This window comes from Echeneis naucrates, unplaced genomic scaffold (assembly GCF_900963305.1).
Source record: "Echeneis naucrates unplaced genomic scaffold, fEcheNa1.1, whole genome shotgun sequence".
NCBI lineage: Eukaryota > Metazoa > Chordata > Actinopteri > Carangiformes > Echeneidae > Echeneis > Echeneis naucrates.
The window spans coordinates 1,310,486-1,316,887 of record NW_021780168.1 but is presented as its reverse complement, the minus strand read 5'-3'; the positions used below and the strand labels follow the sequence as shown (position 1 = coordinate 1,316,887).

Here is a 6,402-nt window from a genome sequence, read left to right as displayed (position 1 = left end):
AACAACCTTAAAGCAGGCACTGCTGGGATTTGAACCCAGGATCTCCTGTTTACTAGACAGGCGCTTTGACCAACTAAGCCACAGCACCACGCTGATGCACAGCAATGTACAGAGGATCTTAAAATATTTCAACATAAGTAGCCTGGGTTCAATTCCCAGTCAGAGAAAATGGCTTTATTTCATTTAAAATACAGGTCATTGTCAAAACGCCCTAATATGATGCTGTCATCCACGTACACTACAATGTGTTAAATACAGCATGCTAGCATGGTCGCATCTCCCATATGGTCTAGTGGTCAGAATTCCTGGTTTTCACCCAGGCGGCCAGGGTTTGAGTCCTGGTATTACAACAATGGACCTACCACTAGCAGGCCCCACGTTGGGTGAGAAGCACTTTCTTGGAAGCCCAACAATGAGTTGGAGAATCTTCAATTCACAGTTGAAACATTTATTAAGGTCACCGGTAAAGTAAGGCAGCACTGGGTTTGAAGTGACAGAGCTCCCCCAGGATCTCTGCCAGAAAGAGCCCTGATATCTGGAAAAGTTTCACATTTATCTTCTTGAGCTGGGTCTGCCCCGAACAGAGGTTGGACTTTCACACAACCAAATGTAACTGTCAGTCAGATGTACAAAGATGTCATTTACAAACAGTTTGTACTAACAGTTAGTTGAGGAATCAGTTGAATGAAGACAGATGTGACTTAAAGATCTTTCCCAGAAGGCCCTCAGACAAAGAAGCTGGGTAACATAACAGACTGTCAGGAGTGGTATTTCAACCCTCAATTCCAGAGGAGACTGTCACCTGAACACAGCACCTTCTACAGCTGCTATCAAAAGGCTTGTTGGGGAAATCCATCCACGGTTTTAATGTAGGACTATTCATCTACCTGTGTCTACCTGAGCTTCATTAACAGTGTGCACTCGATGGTAATTGAGGGATCAGAGTGTTGGAGAGCAGAACTCTTTCCTGTGCTTCAGATACACTGTTTGGTTCTGAGCTGATCATTAATAATCAATGAATGACCAATAAGCCTCTCAGCTGCTCTGAATGGTGACAGTGGGGCAGCCTTTGTGTTTACATCTGAATCACATGTGATTTTGGAAATTCTTCAAAGCAGCTTCAAAGGAACGCTTTCCAGCTGCTCCAGGTGAGGCTTGAACTCACAACCTCAGCATCACTCTGCAGGTTACTGTCATCTAAGAACTGCGCACTGGCCAATTGTGTCACGCTTCTGCTAACACACATCACAGGAACACATCCAGCAGTAGAAGGTTCAGGTTTGAACCAGCTCGAGGGATCTACTTTCCTGTAGCTTACTTCCTATCCAGCAGGACTGACAGCTTCATGTGGGATTCTCACAGAGATGATTCAAACCTGATCACAGTGATCAGTATGGATATACAGTATGTTTGCTGTCAGTGGAGGAAACTCTCAGACAGGACTAATAGTCATGTTTGGGATGTTCCTGGATTTGAGTTGAATGAGTGTAAATTCTCTCTGATTTTAACACACGTTAACGTCATGGACCAACATGGATCGTTGGTCAGATTATGAGACTGACACGCTGCCTACGAGGGCTGGAACCCAGAGAAAGTAAAAGAGTGAGATGGAGGAGAGCTGTCAGAGTTTCAGTATAAACATACATCATACAGCCCTGACCACTGTTGTATCCAGGCAGAGCTGACTGACTGACAATGGGACATTAACATTGACCACGTGGCCTAATGGACAAGGCGTCTGACTTCGGATCAGAAGACTGAGGGTTCGAGTCCCTTCGTGCCACTTCGGCCACACTACCATACATTTGTGTAGAATAAGAACTAAGGAAAGGTTCTCTGACTTAAACAGGTTCATTTCAATGTTGTTGAGAGATGTGAATTTGAAGCCTTCACTGTGGGACTTTGGAGAAGTGGATGGTGAACAGAACATCCAGCATTAAGGGGAACATCCAGCCAAAATAGACTACAACATTTCGCGTCCACAGGGGTAGGGGTATGATTCTCGCTTTGGGTGTGAGAGGTCCCGGGTTCAAATCGTGGACGAGCCCTTGGTGTTATGTTGCCAACATCAGTGCCTGACCATCCTGACTCTTACCAAAGTTTGTCTCCTGTTAAAAAATGGTAATCACCGAATTTCCATCTGCTCCACACAGCAACAAACACAAAACTACTGTCTCTCTAGTCCAGAGACTGCAAACAAAAGCTGTAATACAGGAAGTGATGGCAGGACCATGATTGCCTTTGGAGCTTCATTAACAGTGAGCACTCTATGGTGGAGTTCATGAGAAAAAGTGGGAGGAGTCTTTGATCTCTGTGATGTGACGCCCTGAACCCATAACCTTCTTGTTGTGAAGAAGCATTGCAGCTTATGTTAAAAATTATTTATTTCCTTTAAGAAATGTACGGCTCTATCATCTATGATAAGCTGCTTATGTAGTTGGACTAAAGATAACTCAGCTGTTACTGAATCATCTGTAGCTCAGTCAGTGGAGCATCAGGAAGCTGCTAAAGCTGCTGAACTATCAAGGGGATGTAGCTCAGTGGGAGAGCGCATGGTTACCATGCTAGCTAGCCTACCGTAGCTCAAAGCTTTTGATCCAGTGAGACATTTATAAGCAGTTAGAGCACATTGAACAGAACCTGTTGAAGTCAGAGAAGCCTTCCTGATTTCATGTTGTCTAACTTACTGACACTTGAATAGTGGAACTGCAGACAGCGGACACATCATATGAGGGGCTCCTCTGGGATTTACACACAGAACCTCTTGCACCCAAAGTCAGAATCATACCCCTCGATCAGGGGTCTGCAACCTTTATTTATTTAACCTTGATTGCCATTATTTAGTTTGATATTGATTAAGAAAAACCAATAACATCCAACCACCACCCAAAACAGAGCTTCATGATGACCCTGTAGTTGGCACACACCCTCTGGTCCCCCTTCTTGAAGGGCTGTTCATCATTATTTTGTTTGTGTGTAGCTGTTCTGTTCTTAATGTTGGATCTTTCTTGTCAATAAAGAACGCTTGAATAAAGATCAGAATGAAAAGTACAATTTTTTCAATAATTTAAAAAACCTTATCAATGGCTTGTTGGTCTAGGGGTATGGTTCTGGCTTTGGGTGCGAGAGGTCCCCGGTTCAAATCCCGGACGAGCCCTTCGTATGACTTGTCCAATGATCTAACCCCCTTCTGCTGTGGACATTTTACCTCCTTCACTTTGCAGCAAAACATTTCCAATATTATCTTTTTTAAACATTGATTCAATGTGGTCCTTAACCTGCAATATGCCCTTTAAGGTAACATTTGTGACTTTCTAACTACTTTCTTAACCCTCCACTCTCCATATCATTGATAAAACTTGCTGACTTTTGGGTTTGTTTGTTTTTTTTATATTGTTCAAAATAAACTGAAATAAAATCAAATGGTGATGTGTGTCCATCTAAAATAATGGGAAATAGTGATGTGAAATGTGATGTGAAGAAATTAAATGGATCATCAGAAAAACACGTCCTGTTGCACCACAGAGTATGTGAGCGTTTACCAAAAGTGCAAACAGATAATCTGACCCTGACGTGAGTTGAACACGCAACATTCTGATCTGGAGTCAGACGCGCTACCATTGCGGCACAGAGTCTCTCAGAAGCGCACAACTGTAGGAGTTGAAACGCAGCAAAACATATTAAATGACCAAAATAAAGATTTGAAGAAGGAAATACACATAACAGTCTGTGTTTTTTGTCAATTTTTTGTCAGACATGTCAAGATGGCTCAGTGGTCTTTTGGAGCCCACTGAGAGACGTGCTGTGTTTAATCTACTTTCTCTTATCCAGCATATATCGACCAACAATGACTGCTAGAGTCAAATATCTTAACATCAGTTTGAACCAACATGATCCTTAGGTCGCTGGTTCAACTCCGGCTCGAAGGAGGTCTTTGTTTTCATCGGCCTTATCCAGCAGAGTGATGAGTCTACAGACAGGAGGTGACCACTGTTGTATCACTTTTCATGTAGAGCAGCTGTGTTTTATATTGCAAGCAGCACTGAGTTTCTAACATTCAGGAAATCCCAGTCTTCCACAAGACAGGCAGAGACAGGCTGGAACTACAAAGCCTCTTCAGTTTTCAACAGCATTGTCATCCATTGGAGGACTGTTTTGAGCTTCATCAGCCTCCTCACCAGGATGAGCATTCTGGGAAGTAGTGGAGTCAGGGTCAGGTCCTATGACAGTTGTTGCATCAGCTACATCATCCATTTAACGTTTTTGTTTGGCAGAACGAATCCTCATGTTTCCCTCAATGAAGGAAAGATTGGTTGGCACGAATGGGTAGGTTTTCATGTTTGAGAACTCTGCTTCAACAGCAGCAGCTGTTGCTGTCAATAAGGATCTTTCCCATTTGGGTTCCTTGAAGTTATGGTGGCCACTGATGCAACACTCCGTAGCAGCACCACTCTGATGTACAGGGATGTATTTTGGATCTGAAAATACCCCCAACATATGTGGCTGACCATCATGACTCTTACCAAAGTTTCTTTAGCATATAATAAACTGTCACATTAACTGTCACATGAATGTGCTGTGTGTAAATAATGAAAAAAAAAAAAAAAAAAACGCCACAAATGTTCCATCAGTAACCATCAAAGGAGATGCTGATTCTGTGATGTCACAAAAGTTCTAATGACATCAAAGGGATGAAAGACTCCTCCCACTTTTTTGTCATGAACTCCACAGTCAGCATGGCTCGTTGGTCTAGGGGTATGATTCTCGCTTAGGGTGTGAGAGGTCCCGGGTTCAAATCCCGGACGAGCCCGTCTGTTGCCTTTCAGTCAATAGGGGTGCTAACCGTTACACTATGGAGCTGTGTGACGTTTGCTGTCTGGTTGTTGTTTGCAGTATCTTAGCAACTGAAGCAGGAGCAATGGTAGCTTTGTGGCTCATGCTGTGCTGAGGAGAAGGGATATTGGTGATTGACTGCTTTTCACAGGAGACAAACTTTGGTAGGAGGGTTAGATGATGGTCAGCCACTTACTTTGCAATATTTTCAGATCCTCCGTACATCTTGGTACTTCTTTGTACTACTTTTGTGGTGCTGACATAACATGATGTTCTATCTGTCACCATCTTTGCTGGTCCATGATTATGATGCATATAATGATCTTCATTTGCACGTGCACAGCGTGATTATATATATTTTTATCTTGGCAGGTGACCAATTGTCTGCTAGTTGGTTCGCACGACTTTGGTAGCTGTGAAATCCCACTTCTGACAGAAACCACTTATCTTCCACCTCTCCTGCTGTGAGGTGTGTTTGGGGACAAAGGTATTTTGGTCAACACTTTTCAAAGACTACAATTCCTTTCATTGCACACCTGCAGGGTTCGGTGGAACCTGAATCTTACACTGAAACTCCCTTCACATATAGACAACCTGGTTTGTCCATTCTACATGTGTGAGGAAGTGCAAGTTTTGAGCCTGTGTGCGATCTAATCAGGCAGTCAGTCTCTTCAGACACACAACTGTGAGGAGCACAAGCGTTGACCGACACAGACGTGGTTTCAGAGACAGACTGAAAGTGATTAACACAGTTATTAATGTGATAGTTTCTTTTTTGCTAAAGAAAATCCTTTGTTATTTGTCTCAGTGGACTTGGCTCATCATATTTTGCTGACTAACTGGTATTGGAGTTGTGTAGAAAAAACAGAAAGATCTGACAACAGCTTTGAAAGCAGATACAGTCGGTCCAGATAAACTTTGAATTAACCTTAAACAGGTTCCAAGGATATTTAGAGAATGTTCAAGAAGGACCAACATGGACAGGCAGGATTCGAACCCACTACAAAGAGCTGACATTCAAAAACACCCACACATAAAGTAACCATTAAAGCCCTGCATGGAGTCATCATGAGCAAACACCAGCTGCTGTTCTCACCCAGGTGGCTGCTACATGGGTTAACCTTGTGACTGTGTCAGCAAAAACGTTTTTCTGTTAGGAACTCCTGAATGACTTCAAGGACTTTGTAGCTGGCCAGTACGGGGATTGAACCCATGACCTGGTGTGATTAGCATGTATTAGTATCAATAAGCTTCTCAGCTGTTCTGAATGGTGACAGTGGGGCAGCCTTTATGTTTACATCTGAATCACATGTGATTTTGGAAATTCTTCTAAGCAGCTTCAAAGGAGGAGTTTCATTCTGTGAGTATCATGACATCATCAGGTGATGCGTCAAAGGCAGCAGCTCTTCAGACTCACACATCACTTCAAACAGTTGAGGAAGTGACACACAACTGTAGCAACCTGGCTAGTTCAGTCGGTAGAGCATGAGAGTCTAAATCTCAGGGTCTTGGGTTTGAGCCCCATATTGGGTGATTAAATAGCTTTACAGACCCAAAGTTACCCAGCAG

General features: G+C 43.1%; 1 protein-coding gene and 4 non-coding genes across 5 annotated transcripts in view; 3 read left to right on the top strand and 2 right to left on the bottom strand.

Annotated features, from left to right (window-relative positions):
• Positions 1–6,402, top strand: part of LOC115038392 (NACHT, LRR and PYD domains-containing protein 12-like) — an 82,469-nt gene that overhangs the window by 30,694 nt on the left and 45,373 nt on the right. The window lies entirely within an intron of this gene.
• Positions 15–88, bottom strand: trnat-agu (transfer RNA threonine (anticodon AGU)). Its single transcript has one exon. It is a non-coding gene; the product is annotated as a tRNA-Thr (tRNA).
• Positions 3,086–3,157, top strand: trnap-ugg (transfer RNA proline (anticodon UGG)). The gene has a single exon. It is a non-coding gene; the product is annotated as a tRNA-Pro (tRNA).
• On the bottom strand, positions 3,564–3,635 carry trnaw-cca (transfer RNA tryptophan (anticodon CCA)). Its single transcript has one exon. It is a non-coding gene; the product is annotated as a tRNA-Trp (tRNA).
• Positions 4,739–4,810, top strand: trnap-agg (transfer RNA proline (anticodon AGG)). Its single transcript has one exon. It is a non-coding gene; the product is annotated as a tRNA-Pro (tRNA).